This window comes from Tachypleus tridentatus, chromosome 13 (genome assembly GCF_004210375.1).
Source record: "Tachypleus tridentatus isolate NWPU-2018 chromosome 13, ASM421037v1, whole genome shotgun sequence".
Taxonomy (NCBI): Eukaryota; Metazoa; Arthropoda; class Merostomata; order Xiphosura; family Limulidae; genus Tachypleus; species Tachypleus tridentatus.
Window position 1 is genome coordinate 10,866,820 of NC_134837.1, and position 18,745 is coordinate 10,885,564.

Genomic DNA, 18,745 nt, shown 5'->3' on the forward strand with positions numbered 1-18,745 from the left:
ACTCTTTAATCCACCTTCCTTATGTTATTATACTGTCTTGTTTATAAACTACTCTTTAATCCACCTTCCTTATGTTATTATACTGTCTTGTTTATAAACTACTCTTTTAATCCACCTTCCTTATGTTATTATACTGTCTTGTTTATAAATTACTCTTTAACCCACCTTCCTTATGTTATTATACTGTCTTGTTTATAAATTACTCTTTAACCCACCTTCCTTATGTTATTATACTGTCTTGTTTATAAACTACTCTTTAATCCACCTTCCTTATGTTATTATACTGTCTTGTTTATAAACTACTCTTTAATCGACCTTCCTTATGTTATTATACTGTCTTGTTTATAAACTACTCTTTAATCGACCTTCCTTATGTTATTATGCTGTCTTGTTTATAAACTACTCTTTAATCCACCTTCCTTATGTTATTATACTGTCTTGTTTATAAACTACTCTTTAATCCACCTTCCTTATGTTATTATACTGTCTTGTTTATAAACTACTCTTTAACCCACCTTCCTTATGTTATTATACTGTCTTGTTTATAAACTACTCTTTAATCCACCTTCCTTATGTTATTATACTGTCTTGTATATAAACTACTCTTTAACCCACCTTCCTCATGTTATTATACTGTCTTGTATATAAACTACTCTTTAACCCACCTTCCTTATGTTATTATACTGTCTTGTTTATAAACTAATCTTAGAACCACCTTCCTTATGTTATTATACTGTCTTGTTTATAAACTAATCTTAGAACCACCTTCCTTATGTTATTCTACTGTCTTGTTTATAAACTAATCTTAGAACCACCTTCCTTATGTTATTCTACTGTCTTGTTTATAAACTAATCTTAGAACCACCTTCCTTATGTTATTATACTGTCTTGTTTATAAACTAATCTTAGAACCACCTTCCTTATGTTATTATACTGTCTTGTTTATAAACTACTCTTTAATCCACCTTCATGTTATTCTACTGTCTTGTTTATAAACTACTCTTTAATCAACCTTCTGACATTATTATACTGTCTTGTTTATAAACTACTCTTTAATCCACCTTCCTTATGTTATTATACTGTCTTGTTTATAAACTAATCTTAGAACCACCTTCCTTATGTTATTATACTGTCTTGTTTATAAACTAATCTTAGAACCACCTTCCTTATGTTATTATACTGTCTTGTTTATAAACTAATCTTAGAACCACCTTCCTTATGTTATTATACTGTCTTGTTTATAAACTATTCTTTAATCGACCTTCTGACATTATTATACTGTCTTGTTTATAAACTACTCTTTAATCCACCTTCCTTATGTTATTATACTGTCTTGTTTATAAACTATTCTTTAATCGACCTTCTGACATTATTATACTGTCTTGTTTATAAACTACTCTTTAACCCACCTTCCTTGTGTTATTATACTGTCTTGTTTATAAACTACTCTTTAATCGACCTTCTGACATTATTATACTGTCTTGTTTATAAACTACTCTTTAACCCACCTTCCTTATGTTATTACACTGTCTTGTTTATAAACTACTCTTTAATCCACTTTCCTTATGTTATTATACTGTCTTGTTTATAAACTACTCTTTAACCCACCTTCCTTATGTTATTAAACTGTCTTGTTTATAAATTACTCTAACCCACCTTCCTTATGTTATTACACTGTCTTGTTTATAAACTACTCTTAGAACCACCTTCCTTATGTTATTATAGTCTTGTTTATAAACTACTCTTTAATCCACCTTCCTTATGTTATTATACTGTCTTGTTTATAACCTAATCTTTAATCCACCTTCCTTATGTTATTATACTGTCTTGTTTATAAACTACTCTTTAACCCACCTTCCTTATGTTATTCTACTGTCTTGTTTATAAATTACTCTTTAACCCACCTTCCTTATGTTATTATACTGTCTTGTTTATAAACTAATCTTAGAACCACCTTCCTTATGTTATTCTACTGTCTTGTTTATAAACTACTCTTTAACCCTCCTTCCTTATGTTATTATACTGTCTTGTTTATAAACTAATCTTTAACCCACCTTCCTTATGTTATTATACTGTCTCGTTTATAAACTAATCTTAGAACCACCTTCCTTATGTTATTCTACTGTCTTGTTTATAACCTAATCTTTAATCCACCTTCCTTATGTTATTATACTGTCTTGTTTATAAACTACTCTTTAATCCACCTTCCTTATGTTATTATACTGTCTTGTTTATAAACTACTCTTTAATCCACCTTCCTTATGTTATTATACTGTCTTGTTTATAACTACTCTTTAACCCACCTTCCTTATGTTATTATACTGTCTTGTTTATAAACTACTCTTTAATCGACCTTCTGACATTATTATACTGTCTTGTTTATAAACTACTCTTTAATCCACCTTCCTTATGTTATTATACTGTCTTCTTTATGAACTACTCTTTAACCCACCTTCCTTATGTTATTATACTGTCTTGTTTATAAATTACTCTAACCCACCTTCCTTATGTTATTACACTGTCTTGTTTATAAACTACTCTTTAATCCACTTTCCTTATGTTATTATACTGTCTTGTTTATAAACTACTCTTTAACCCACCTTCCTTATGTTATTAAACTGTCTTGTTTATAAATTACTCTAACCCACCTTCCTTATGTTATTACACTGTCTTGTTTATAAACTACTCTTAGAACCACCTTCCTTATGTTATTATAGTCTTGTTTATAAACTACTCTATAATCCACCTTCCTTATGTTATTATACTGTCTTGTTTATAACCTAATCTTTAATCCACCTTCCTTATGTTATTATACTGTCTTGTTTATAAACTACTCTTTAACCCACCTTCCTTATGTTATTCTACTGTCTTGTTTATAAATTACTCTTTAACCCACCTTCCTTATGTTATTACACTGTCTTGTTTATAAACTAATCTTAGAACCACCTTCCTTATGTTATTCTACTGTCTTGTTTATAAACTACTCTTTAACCCTCCTTCCTTATGTTATTATACTGTCTTGTTTATAAACTAATCTTTAACCACCTTCCTTATGTTATTATACTGTCTTGTTTATAAACTAATCTTAGAACCACCTTCCTTATGTTATTCTACTGTCTTGTTTATAAACTACTCTTTAACCCTCCTTCCTTATGTTATTATACTGTCTTGTTTATAAACTAATCTTAGAACCACCTTCCTTATGTTATTCTACTGTCTTGTTTATAAACTACTCTTTAACCCACCTTCCTTATGTTATTCTACTGTCTTGTTTATAAACTAATCTTAGAACCACCTTCCTTATGTTATTATACTGTCTTGTTTATAACCTAATCTTTAATCCACCTTCCTTATGTTATTATACTGTCTTGTTTATAAACTACTCTTTAATCCACCTTCCTTATGTTATTATACTGTCTTGTTTATAAACTACTCTTTAATCCACCTTCCTTATGTTATTATACTGTCTTGTTTATAACTACTCTTTAACCCACCTTCCTTATGTTATTATACTGTCTTGTTTATAAACTACTCTTTAACCCACCTTCCTTATGTTATTATACTGTCTTGTTTATAAACTACTCTTTAATCCACTTTCCTTATGTTATTACACTGTCTTGTTTATAAACTACTCTTTAATCCACTTTCCTTATGTTATTATACTGTCTTGTTTATAAACTAATCTTTAACCCACCTTCCTTATGTTATTATACTGTCTTGTTTATAAACTAATCTTAGAACCAACTTCCTTATGTTATTATACTGTCTTGTTTATAAACTACTCTTTAATCCACCTTCCTTATGTTATTATACTGTCTTGTTTATAAACTACTCTTTAACCCAACTTCCGTATGTTATTATACTGTCTTGTTTATAAACTACTCTTTAATCCACCTTCCTTATGTTATTATACTGTCTTGTTTATAAACTACTCTTTAATCCACCTTCCTTATGTTATTATACTGTCTTGTTTATAAACTACTCTTTAATCCACCTTCCTTATGTTATTATACTGTCTTGTTTATAAATTACTCTTTAACCCACCTTCCTTATGTTATTATACTGTCTTGTTTATAAATTACTCTTTAACCCACCTTCCTTATGTTATTATACTGTCTTGTTTATAAACTACTCTTTAATCCACCTTCCTTATGTTATTATACTGTCTTGTTTATAAACTACTCTTTAATCGACCTTCCTTATGTTATTATACTGTCTTGTTTATAAACTACTCTTTAATCGACCTTCCTTATGTTATTATACTGTCTTGTTTATAAACTACTCTTTAATCCACCTTCCTTATGTTATTATACTGTCTTGTTTATAAACTACTCTTTAATCCACCTTCCTTATGTTATTATACTGTCTTGTTTATAAACTACTCTTTAACCCACCTTCCTTATGTTATTATACTGTCTTGTTTATAAACTACTCTTTAATCCACCTTCCTTATGTTATTATACTGTCTTGTTTATAAACTACTCTTTAACCCACCTTCCTCATGTTATTATACTGTCTTGTTTATAAACTACTCTTTAACCCACCTTCCTTATGTTATTATACTGTCTTGTTTATAAACTAATCTTAGAACCACCTTCCTTATGTTATTATACTGTCTTGTTTATAAACTAATCTTAGAACCACCTTCCTTATGTTATTCTACTGTCTTGTTTATAAACTAATCTTAGAACCACCTTCCTTATGTTATTCTACTGTCTTGTTTATAAACTAATCTTAGAACCACCTTCCTTATGTTATTATACTGTCTTGTTTATAAACTAATCTTAGAACCACCTTCCTTATGTTATTATACTGTCTTGTTTATAAACTACTCTTTAATCCACCTTCATGTTATTCTACTGTCTTGTTTATAAACTACTCTTTAATCAACCTTCTGACATTATTATACTGTCTTGTTTATAAACTACTCTTTAATCCACCTTCCTTATGTTATTATACTGTCTTGTTTATAAACTAATCTTAGAACCACCTTCCTTATGTTATTATACTGTCTTGTTTATAAACTAATCTTAGAACCACCTTCCTTATGTTATTATACTGTCTTGTTTATAAACTAATCTTAGAACCACCTTCCTTATGTTATTATACTGTCTTGTTTATAAACTATTCTTTAATCGACCTTCTGACATTATTATACTGTCTTGTTTATAAACTACTCTTTAATCCACCTTCCTTATGTTATTATACTGTCTTGTTTATAAACTATTCTTTAATCGACCTTCTGACATTATTATACTGTCTTGTTTATAAACTACTCTTTAACCCACCTTCCTTGTGTTATTATACTGTCTTGTTTATAAACTACTCTTTAATCCACCTTCTGACATTATTATACTGTCTTGTTTATAAACTACTCTTTAACCCACCTTCCTTATGTTATTACACTGTCTTGTTTATAAACTACTCTTTAATCCACTTTCCTTATGTTATTATACTGTCTTGTTTATAAACTACTCTTTAACCCACCTTCCTTATGTTATTAAACTGTCTTGTTTATAAATTACTCTAACCCACCTTCCTTATGTTATTACACTGTCTTGTTTATAAACTACTCTTAGAACCACCTTCCTTATGTTATTATAGTCTTGTTTATAAACTACTCTTTAATCCACCTTCCTTATGTTATTATACTGTCTTGTTTATAACCTAATCTTTAATCCACCTTCCTTATGTTATTATACTGTCTTGTTTATAAACTACTCTTTAACCCACCTTCCTTATGTTATTCTACTGTCTTGTTTATAAACTACTCTTTAACCCACCTTCCTTATGTTATTACACTGTCTTGTTTATAAACTAATCTTAGAACCACCTTCCTTATGTTATTCTACTGTCTTGTTTATAAACTAATCTTAGAACCACCTTCCTTATGTTATTCTACTGTCTTGTTTATAAACTACTTATTAACCCTCCTTCCTTATGTTATTATACTGTCTTGTTTATAAACTAATCTTTAACCCACCTTCCTTATGTTATTATACTGTCTTGTTTATAAACTAATCTTAGAACCACCTTCCTTATGTTATTCTACTGTCTTGTTTATAAACTACTCTTTAACCCTCCTTCCTTATGTTATTATACTGTCTTGTTTATAAACTAATCTTAGAACCACCTTCCTTATGTTATTCTACTGTCTTGTTTATAAACTACTCTTTAACCCACCTTCCTTATGTTATTCTACTGTCTTGTTTATAAACTAATCTTAGAACCACCTTCCTTATGTTATTATACTGTCTTGTTTATAACCTAATCTTTAATCCACCTTCCTTATGTTATTATACTGTCTTGTTTATAAACTACTCTTTAATCCACCTTCCTTATGTTATTATACTGTCTTGTTTATAAACTACTCTTTAATCCACCTTCCTTATGTTATTATACTGTCTTGTTTATAACTACTCTTTAACCCACCTTCCTTATGTTATTATACTGTCTTGTTTATAAACTACTCTTTAACCCACCTTCCTTATGTAATTATACTGTCTTGTTTATAAACTACTCTTTAATCCACTTTCCTTATGTTATTACACTGTCTTGTTTATAAACTACTCTTTAATCCACTTTCCTTATGTTATTATACTGTCTTGTTTATAAACTAATCTTTAACCCACCTTCCTTATGTTATTATACTGTCTTGTTTATAAACTAATCTTAGAACAAACTTCCTTATGTTATTATACTGTCTTGTTTATAAACTACTCTTTAATCCACCTTCCTTATGTTATTATACTGTCTTGTTTATAAACTACTCTTTAACCCAACTTCCGTATGTTATTATACTGTCTTGTTTATAAACTACTCTTTAATCCACCTTCCTTATGTTATTATACTGTCTTGTTTATAAACTACTCTTTAATCCACCTTCCTTATGTTATTATACTGTCTTGTTTATAAACTACTCTTTAATCCACCTTCCTTATGTTATTATACTGTCTTGTTTATAAATTACTCTTTAACCCACCTTCCTTATGTTATTATACTGTCTTGTTTATAAATTACTCTTTAACCCACCTTCCTTATGTTATTATACTGTCTTGTTTATAAACTACTCTTTAATCCACCTTCCTTATGTTATTATACTGTCTTGTTTATAAACTACTCTTTAATCCACCTTCCTTATGTTATTATACTGTCTTGTTTATAAACTACTCTTTAATCGACCTTCCTTATGTTATTATACTGTCTTGTTTATAAACTACTCTTTAATCCACCTTCCTTATGTTATTATACTGTCTTGTTTATAAACTACTCTTTAATCCACCTTCCTTATGTTATTATACTGTCTTGTTTATAAACTACTCTTTAACCCACCTTCCTTATGTTATTATACTGTCTTGTTTATAAACTACTCTTTAATCCACCTTCCTTATGTTATTATACTGTCTTGTTTATAAACTACTCTTTAATCCACCTTCCTTATGTTATTATACTGTCTTGTTTATAAACTACTCTTTAATCCACCTTCCTTATGTTATTATACTGTCTTGTTTATAAATTACTCTTTAACCCACCTTCCTTATGTTATTATACTGTCTTGTTTATAAATTACTCTTTAACCCACCTTCCTTATGTTATTATACTGTCTTGTTTATAAACTACTCTTTAATCCACCTTCCTTATGTTATTATACTGTCTTGTTTTTAAACTACTCTTTAATCGACCTTCCTTATGTTATTATACTGTCTTGTTTATAAACTACTCTTTAATCCACCTTCCTTATGTTATTATACTGTCTTGTTTATAAACTACTCTTTAATCGACCTTCCTTATGTTATTATACTGTCTTGTTTATAAACTACTCTTTAACCCACCTTCCTTATGTTATTATACTGTCTTGTTTATAAACTACTCTTTAACCCACCTTCCTTATGTAATTATACTGTCTTGTTTATAAACTACTCTTTAATCCATCTTCCTTATGTTATTATACTGTCTTGTTTATAAATTACTCTTTAATCGACCTTCCTTATGTTATTATACTGTCTTGTTTATAAACTATTCTTTAATCCACCTTCCTTATGTTATTATACTGTCTTGTTTATAAACTACTCTTTAACCCACCTTCCTTATGTTATTATACTGTCTTGTTTATAAACTACTCTTTAACCCACCTTCCTTATGTTATTATACTGTCTTGTTTATAAACTACTCTTTAACCCACCTTCCTTATGTTATTATACTGTCTTGTTTATAAACTACTCTTTAATCCACTTTCCTTATGTTATTATACTGTCTTGGTAGAAAGTGTTTATTTGGTATTATGAAAGTCAGGAAAGTTTTAAATAAATATTGAGACAAATGATGAAGGTCATTTGCACAGTACTTCAGAATAGAAGATGAGAACTAATATAGAAATATGAGCTACACCAATTTCAAAATAAAAAGAAAGTTTATTTAATTGATAGAAGTGAATAACATATTAAAAACATAAAAGCAGACAAGAGGAGCAGTGTTAAGTGTTCATGTACCATGTGTTACAACACTTAAAGATATTACTTGCGTAAAAACTGTAAAAATTCTCTGATGATATTTACAGAAATACATCTGTATTAAGTTTGTCATACAAATATATAGTATTTTATTTAAGAAGAAATTAACTCACTGTAGTTACTTCTGTTGGAGGTTCTTCCAGTTCTTGTGTTGTCGCTGAGGCTGTTTCATATTTTTCAGACATATAACCATTTTCTTTAGGCATGTCAAGTAACTGCTCAGCCACAATGCCATCATTCTTATGTTCATCATCCTGGGAAAGCGGTTGCCACGTAGTCATCATCATCACTAGTGAGACCAAGTTCTTCACCATAGCTATGATGAACACACTGCCACAGTTCTTGAGATGACATGGGCTGATAGTAAAGGAAAGGGCATTAGACACGTATAAATGAAATCTGACATTTCATGTTGTATACATACAGTACTGGTTGGTTGGATGATTTGGTGTTTTGTAGCACAGCTAGACTATCTACACCAAACATCCAGTAAAAAGGTAAAATTTAGTAAAATTCATAAAAGGAAACTAAGGTAAAACAAAACAAAGTTAAATAAATAAGTAAATATCATAAAACCAATGTTTACATCTAGTCTACAATTTTAAGAGAAAAACTACAGTAATACAAGTTTTAAAGGACTTTCTGTAGCATGACTGTAATAATCATAACTCACCAGGAAGACTAACAGGTAAGTACAAAAACCACCATCAGTCACCTGAAGTTGGCCTTTCCAGTCCTGGATCTGAGTTATTTGACATTATGGCCATTTTCAAAAAGTAATAAAAGTTTTAAAAGACTTGCAGCAAAATTTTAATAATAACTTGTCAGGATGACTTACGGGTAGTTCAAACAGGAGCGTTAGTCACCTGAAGTTTGTCTTTCCAGTCCTGGTTTCGAGTTATTCAATGTTACGGTCATTTTCTAATTTCAAATCAAATTAGATGGACTTTGATTCTTAAAAGAGAATCACATTAAAAAAGGTGTAATGAATAAATATCAAACACTTAAATGAGATTAAAAAGATTAATGGCCATTAAAACACGAAAAACTTTATCAATGTGGACAGTGTCACAATCACCAATAACACTGTCCAATGTTATGAACAAACCCCGAGACAGAACATTATTAAAATATTGCCGTCTTTGAGAGTCATAATGATGGCAAGTAAGTAAAATGTAGCTTACTGTGATCTGAGTGTTACACAAACTACATATTGGTGCATCAGTTCCAGATAAAAGAAAACGATGAGTTAAAAAACTGTGACTGATGAGTATAGTTAGAACTTCCTCTTACCGATCCTTACAGAAGCAAGATGGCCAAAGTCCAATATAAGGTTTTATTTGGAAAAGCTTGTTTACACATTGCTCACTCCAAGTTGACTGCCAACTAGCATGAAGCCGAGCCTTGAATACAGGACCGTAGTCCATGTATGGAACATGCACAGCAGTGATAGTTCCAGAGCAGATAAATTCAGCTGCAGTGTTGGCAAGCTCATTCCCTCAAATACCAACGTGGCCTGGTATCCAGAAAAACTGGATAGAAGTAGATGTTAAAGAGAAATGGGCTAGTAGGTTTTGAATATTGGGGATAACGAGGTGTGAACTAATGTAAAGTGATTCCAGGGACAGTAGAGAACCAAGTGAGTCACTATAAATAGTGCAGTTTCAGTACTACTTTGCTTTATGTGATCAAGGCAAGAGAAAGGTCATACAGTTCAGCAGTGAACATAGAAGCTGTGAAGGAGTGTGTGTGTGCAACCATCAAACAAAAACAAACCATGGCAGAGCCCACACAGTCACCTGATTTTGAACCATCTGTATAAATGGGAATGGAGGGATGGTTCAAAATATGTTCAGTAAATAAAAGACGGTACTCCCAATCGGAAGTATCTGCTTTTCTCAGATGATTTAAAGATAGGTTGCAATTGGGGACTATAAGAAGCCATGGTGAGACAGGCTGATCAGTGGATACAGCAATATTATCCAAGGACAGACCTAATTCATCCAACTGCACCTGGATAATGAAGGCCAAAAGAAGCTATGGCAGATGGTCTGTTCTGAAAAAGCATGACCCACTGAGGATGGAAAACACAACCCAGGTAGGATACTTTTGTAAGGAACAAAGTTTTGAAGCAGATAGTAAAGACAGTTGCAAACGGCAAAGGTGCAAAGCAGGTTCATGAGACTATGTATAAGCTCTGAACTGGGGTAGTGTAGAAAGCCCCAGTGCAGAGCCAAAATCCTTGATGAAGAATGGGATCCTGTATCTTTAAGGCCGAGGGTCTCAAAAAGCCATAGTCGAGTTTCGATTGAATAAGAGCACGATATATCTTTAGCATAGAACAGGGTTCCCAACCGTGGGTCACGACCCCAGGCCTTGGCAGGGGAGTTGCGCAGCCTTGGCAGGGGGGTCGCGAAGCCTAGTTAAAAGTAGCTTGGGATAACATTAATTTTATTTCATCAATTACATTTTCATGTCGCGAGTGCCAAAAGGTTGGGAACCCCTGGCATAGAACATCGATCCACTCCCCAACTGATGGTAGAGAGGACACAGAGGATGTTCAGTGCTCTTGTGTATTTGACCTGTAGCTGCTTGAAGTGTAGTATAAAAGTCAGCTTATTGTCAAAGATAAACCCCAAGAACTTTGTCTCAGGGATCACAGGCAGCACAACTTCACCACTACGGAGTTCAGGATCAGAATAAATACCCTGTTGGTAGCAAAAGTGCGTGCAAACGGTTTTAGAGAGAGAGAAGGTAAAGCTCTTTGTTGTGGTACACTTCAGTAAATGGTTAAGGGTGGTCTGAAATTGCCGCTCAATATACCTCATGTTCGATGACTGACAGGAGATGTGAAAGTCATTCACATGGAGTGCATTTGCAACAGTGAGAGAGAGCTGTCCAGTGATTCCATTAATTTTTATACCGGAAAAGTGTGACACTCAAAACACAACCCTGATACCTGGAAAAATCCAGGATTCCTTCTGGCTTTGATGCCTCACCCACCAAACACGTGCATGGGCCTGTTGGAAAGCGATACGGTTCAAGAATGTGGGATATCTATGGAAAGTATCTCAGGCATGTTTTTGATCCTTCCATGCCATGTGGCAGGCAGGATTTCACCACGGACAAGGATATAGTAGAAAACGTGTCGAGATTTTAGGAATACATTGAGCAACTGCTTGCATAATACAGTCAGTTACTTCTGCCACACAGTCGTCTATTGATGGCTTACAGGATTGAGTTCTGCAAGAGCAGTGAAAGAGGGCCAGTTTGCATGATCCATCTTCCACCGGGGCACTCGGGTTGGGTGGCATCAACCACAGCCAGTCTCTCTCAAAATTAAAGGAAAATTATCATTTGCCTTGTGGATTATTGTCAACCATCCATGAAAAATAGGAAAACAATCAAGGGGAGCAAATTGAGAGATCAATAACAATAGAGGACTGACTAGCTGCATAAAAATAAGTAGAAGAACCAGTATTGAAAAGAGAAAGGTTGTGATTAGAGAGCATATGCTCTACAGAGCGACCCCTCCTATCAATATTAGCACTTCTCCAGAGGGGATCATGTCCATTAAAGTCTCCCAGGATTAAAAAAGGGAAACAGCAACTGTTCAAATGATAGCATCAAGGTCTCATTGATTATACACCTCTCCAGGCAACAGGTAGAACAAACAGTGATGGTATGACCCAAGGAAACAGATGGATACTGCCTCCAAGGCTGTGTCAAGTGGCAAAGCCAGGGTGGGCACACACTGATCAATCAACAGAGCCACCCCTCCATGCACTTGTCCATCACACAGTCTGTCATTTCTGTACAAAGAAAACTGCCAAAAGATGACTGTATCAGCAGGTTTCAGAAATGTTTCCTGTAAGGAAACACATACAGGATGGTAAGAAGCAATCAGTGTTTTGATATCATCCAGCTTAGAATGTAAACCTCGACAGTTCCACTGTATCAAGGTGGCCATTTTTATTTATGCGAGACGAATTGGGTGAAGAACCCTTCTGTTTATGACCACGTCATTTTTCCTCACTGTCCTTATTCAAGGGAGGTCTTTTGACCTCCATGGATCCTGCCCTGGGTCAATTGGGCAGGTCTTTGTTCTTGGAAGAGGATTCCAGTGACTGAGGATGCAACTGTTTTTCACTATTTTATTTGGGGGACCCATAATAAAGAAAGAATATTTCAATGAGCAACGCCAGGGTTTCGTGAGCACTATACCCAAACCTCAGCATCAGATACAATGTCCACAACACCTTTTGGGAACATCCAACTCTGGTACTTGGTTGACCCTTGCCCAAGTGGACTAACCAACTGACCCCAGGGAAACCACCCGAAAGCTGCCCGTCTACAAGAATTCAAGGTCAAAGTGGTGTGTTAGGGTTGGACCCCTCAACCACTCGGATCCTCTCCTCCTCTTTACGGGTTGCCACACACAGTAAACACGTGGGTGGATTTTTAGATCGCATAGGAGGTAAACTGAAAGAACAGAAACTTCCCTACAAGGTCCCCTCACCATGTACTGGAATCCACAAAGAGGGGAGTATACAGTACTGTGCAAAAATGTTGGCACAAAGTAAAAAAATTAGATTTTAGGCTACTTTCAAAGAACAGTGAAAGGTAAGTCACAGGTGAAACATCAAAAGTTTATCAATATTCGTATTTAGTACAACAGAAACTCGGTGGAAGTGCTTGGGGTCAGTAAACTGTATTAATTTGGGTGCACCCTTTTGTTTTAATATCTGCAGACAGTCTTTTAGGCATTGTTGCAACACATTTATTCAGTGTTCTTTGGGATTTTACTTCAAATATCTCTAATACACTCATATAAAGTTTCTTTGAAAGTAAATTTTGATCTGTCAAACTTTTTATTTATCAAATTCCAGATCTGCTCAATTATGTTGAAATTGGGGCTCTGTAGGGGTCGTTACATCATCTGAATGACTCCAGCAACTTCTTTCTTAGCTAAGTAATTTCTGCATATGTTGGATGAGTGTTTGGGGTCATTATCTTGTTGGCAGTAAAATCCTTTACCAATAATATGCAAACCACTGAGTATACCATGATGGTCCAGTACCTGATGGTGCTTTCACTGGGCTATTATTCCATTTATTTTGCAAGTATCTCCTGTCAACTTAGCAAAAACACCCCCAAAAACATCACACTGTTTCCTCCATGCTTCATGGTAGGTGCTATGCATTGAAGTATCTTTCACCTTTCTTCTATTGGATATAACCACATATTTTAAATTTGGACTCATTCTTCCATAACACCCTTTCCCAATAATAAACAGTCCAGTTTTTGTACTTTTTAGCAAATTATAGTCTCTTGACAACATTTGGAGATCAAAGTAAAGGTTTTTTAAACTGGCACATGACCAAATATTCCATTCTTGTTGAGTCTTCTTAATACTGTAGATCTGGACACATTTTTGTTATTTGAATCAAGGTTGTTTATGTCATGCTTGAGATCAATGGCAGTCTTCCTTCTGTCCGAAAAACAGCATAAACAAAGATATTTAGCGTCAATATTATTGAGTTTAGGTGTTCTGACTCTATGTTTTTTTCCTTTTTTTTAGATTCATCTGTTTTGGTTTCAAGATTTAGGGTTCACTTGATGGTTGTTGAGGAGCATTTCAAGTTTGCAGCAACTTATTGGAGAGTATAACTCTTGTATAACTTGTCATGTGAAACGTTTGTGCAAATTCTCTGCTCCACTGACAGTTTTCTATAATTTTTATGCTGTGATATGATGATAAAACTTAATATATAATATTAAACACTGTTTATATCAAGGGGTTTATTTGTGGGGCACTATTATATTCTGGTATATACTGCTACTACACATTAACTTCTCTATATATAGTTAAAATGCTGCTTGGGGTACCTAAACTTGATCAGTATGTTCATTCAAATAAAAATATTGTGACATGCCCTTGGTAAAAGCAAATAGGAGTCCTAAAGAATGATAAGTATTCTCAACTTGGTTCATTCAGTTGTCAACAGTGAAGTATTATCAAAATGTTAAAGTTTACATTCTGCTATGATGTGGAAGAATTAGTCAGACAAAATGAAAGAATAGCATAATATTCTCTTGTTCTAACACTTTTAAACAATACTGTAGTTTAATGTTTTTAAATTTATTGAAAAAATGTTGTACAATGAAGAATCCACTACAAAGACCAAAAGCTCACAACTAAAAATATTTAAACAGAGAAATGTCCATGTAGTGTTCTGTAGTATTAATTCTATATTTGTGTTTGGGTTCATCTCAACATGAAATGAAAAGAAAATTTAGTGAAAACATACATTTCAAGAAAGAACTTATTTACTTACCCTAAGGGGATAATACTACTTTATATTCTCAAGTAAATAATATGTTTATAACTCATTTAATTTCTATAGTATTAATACATTTACGACTTATTTAATTTCTATAGTATTAATACATTTATGACTTATTTAATTTCTATAGTATTAATACATTTATGACTTATTTAATTTCTATAGTATTAATATCTTTATGACTTATTTAATTTCTATGGTATTAATATCTTTATGACTTACTTAATTTCTATAGTATTAATATCTTTATGACTTACAATTTCTGTAGTATTATGTTTATGACTTACAATTTCTGTAGTATTATATTTATGACTTTCAATTTCTGTAGTATTAATATGTTTATAACTTAATTACTGTAGTATTAATATGTTTATAACTTAATTACTGTAGTATTAATATGTTTATAACTTAATTACTGTAGTATTAATATGTTTATAACTTAATTACTGTAGTATTAATATGTTTATAACTTAATTACTGTAGTATTAATATGTTTATAACTTAATTACTGTAGTATAATATGTTTATAACTTAATTAGTGTAGTATAATATGTTTATAACTTAATTACTGTAGTATAATATGTTTATAACTTAATTACTGTAGTATTAATATGTTTATAACTCAATTTCTGTAGTATTAATATGTTTATAACTCAATTTCTGTAGTATTAATATGTTTATAACTCAATTTCTGTAGTATTAATATGTTTATAACTCAATTTCTGTAGGTATTAATATGTTTATAACTCAATTACTGTAGTATTAACATGTTTATAACTCAATTTCTGTAGGTATTAATATGTTTATAACTCAATTTCTGTAGGTATTAATATGTTTATAACTTAATTACTGTAGTATTAATATGTTTATAACTTAATTACTGTAGTATTAATATGTTTATAACTTAATTTCTGTAGTATTAATATGTTTATAACTTAATTTCTGTTGTATTAATATGTTTATAACTTAATTTCTGTTGTATTAATATGTTTATAACTTAATTTCTGTTGTATTAATATGTTTATAACTTAATTACTGTAGTATTAATATGTATATAACTTAATTACTGTAGTATTAATATGTTTATAACTTAATTACTGTAGTATTAATATGTTTATAACTTAATTACTGTTGTATTATGTTTATAACTTACTTTTTGTAGTATTAATATATTTATAACTTAATTACTGTAGTATTAATATGTTTATAACTTAATTACTGTTGTATTAATATGTTTATAACTTACTTTTTGTAGTATTAATATGTTTATAACTTAATTACTGTAGTATTAATATGTTTATAACTTAATTACTGTAGTATTAATGTTTATAACTTAATTACTGTAGTATTAATATGTTTATAACTTAATTACTGTAGTATTAATATGTTTATAACTTAATTACTGTAGGTATTAATATGTTTATAACTTAATTACTGTAGGTATTAATATGTTTATAACTTAATTACTGTAGTATTAATATGTTTATAACTTAATTTCTGTAGGTATTAATATGTTTATAACTCAATTACTGTAGTATTAATATGTTTATAACTTAATTACTGTAGTATTAATATGTTTATAACTTAATTACTGTAGTATTAATATGTTTATAACATAATTACTGTAGTATTAATATGTTTATAACTTAATTTCTGTAGGTATTAATATGTTTATAACTCATTTAATTTCTATAGTATTAATACATTTATAGTTTAATTTCTGTAGTATTAATACATTTATGACTTATTTAATTTCTATAGTATTAATACATTTATGACTTATTTAATTTCTATAGTATTAATACATTTATGACTTACTTAATTTCTATAGTATTAATATCTATGACTTACAATTTCTGTAGTATTATGTTTATGACTTACAATTTCTGTAGTATTATATTTATGACTTACAATTTCTGTAGTATTATATTTATGACTTACAATTTCTGTTGTATTATATTTATGACTTACAATTTCTGTTGTATTATATTTATGACTTACAATTTCTGTTGTATTATATTTATGACTTTCAATTTCTGTAGTATTAAAATGTTTGTAACTTTATTTCTGTAGTATTATATTTATGACTTTCAATTTCTGTAGTATTAATATGTTTATAACTTAATTACTGTAGTATTAATATGTTTATAACTTAATTACTGTAGTATTAATATGTTTATAACTTAATTACTGTAGTATTAATATGTTTATAACTTAATTACTGTAGTATAATATGTTTATAACTTAATTACTGTAGTATAATATGTTTATAACTTAATTACTGTAGTATAATATGTTTATAACTTAATTACTGTAGTATTAATATGTTTATAACTTAATTTCTGTAGTATTAATATGTTTATAACTTAATTTCTGTAGTATTAATATGTTTATAACTTAATTTCTGTAGTATTAATATGTTTATAACTTAATTTCTGTAGTATTAATACGTTTATAACTTAATTTCTGAAGTATTAATACGTTTATAACTGAATTACTGTAGTATTAATATGTTTATAACTTAACTACTGTAGTATTAATATGTTTATAACTTAACTACTGTAGTATTAATATGTTTATAACTTAACTACTGTAGTATTAATATGTTTATAACTTAATTTCTGTAGTATTAATATGTTTACAACTTAATTACTGTTGTATTAATATGTTTACAACTTAATTACTGTTGTATTAATATGTTTATAACTTACTTTTTGTAGTATTAATATGTTTATAACTTAATTACTGTAGTATTAATATGTTTATAACTTAATTACTGTAGTATTAATATGTTTATAACTTAATTTCTGTAAGTATTATGTTTATAACTCAATTACTGTAGTATTAATATGTTTATAACTTAATTACTGTAGTATTAATATGTTTATAACTGAATTTCTGTAGTATTAATATGTTTATAACTCAATTTCTGTAGTATTAATATGTATATAACTCAATTTCTGTAGTATTAATATGTATATAACTCAATTTCTGTAGGTAGTAATATGTTTATAACTCAATTACTGTAGTATTAAAATGTTTATAACTTAATTACTGTAGTATTAATATGTTTATAACTTAATTACTGTAGTATTAATATGTTTATAACTCAATTACTGTAGGTATTAATATGTTTATAACTTAATTACTGTAGGTATTAATATGTTTATAACTTAATTACTGTAGGTATTAATATGTTTATAACTTAATTACTGTAGTATTAATATGTTTATAACTTAATTTCTGTAGGTATTAATATGTTTATAACTTAATTTCTGTAGGTATTAATATGTTTATAACATAATTACTGTAGTATTAATATGTTTATAACATAATTACTGTAGTATTAATATGTTTATAACTTAATTTCTGTAGGTATTAATATGTTTATAACTCAATTACTGTAGTATTAATATGTTTATAACTTAATTACTGTAGTATTAATATGTTTATAACTTAATTTCTGCAGTATTAATACATTTATAACTTTATTTCTGCAGTATTAATATGTTTATAATTTATTATTTTATTTCTGTAGTATAAATCAGTTTAAACCTTATTATTTTATTTCTGTAGTATTAATATGTTTATAACTTACAGTCTCTAAAAGTGCATTCTGCCAAATTCGAAAAAGCATCATGTACGTTTTATCACGAGCACCAAACGATGTAAAGAAGTGTTTTTCACTATCTGTGCACACTTGAATTGCATTTGGAATTACCCGTGCTGTTTTCTCTTTGGTCATGCTAGTGATGTCTCTACAACGAAGGAGTAACTGAGAAACAAACGTTTATGTAAGTAAGCAATTCAAGTGTGTAACTCAAAATAAATAACCATGATACTGATGCAAATTAATAGAAATAATTCATTTTTTATGATGTTTTAAAG

General features: G+C 30.0%; 2 pseudogenes across 2 annotated transcripts in view; both read right to left on the reverse strand.

Annotated features, from left to right (window-relative positions):
• The window catches only part of LOC143240069 (atrial natriuretic peptide receptor 1-like), a 460,913-nt pseudogene that overhangs the window by 292,025 nt on the left and 150,143 nt on the right, over window positions 1–18,745 (reverse strand). The window lies entirely within an intron of this gene.
• Window positions 1–18,745, reverse strand: part of LOC143240071 (protein Aster-B-like) — a 91,650-nt pseudogene that overhangs the window by 51,106 nt on the left and 21,799 nt on the right. The window contains exons 6-7 of the transcript XR_013021547.1: window positions 18,456–18,632; window positions 8,624–8,867 (exon numbers count right to left, since the gene is read on the reverse strand). The product of XR_013021547.1 is annotated as a protein Aster-B-like (transcript). The remainder of the gene's footprint in view (window positions 1–8,623; window positions 8,868–18,455; window positions 18,633–18,745) is intronic.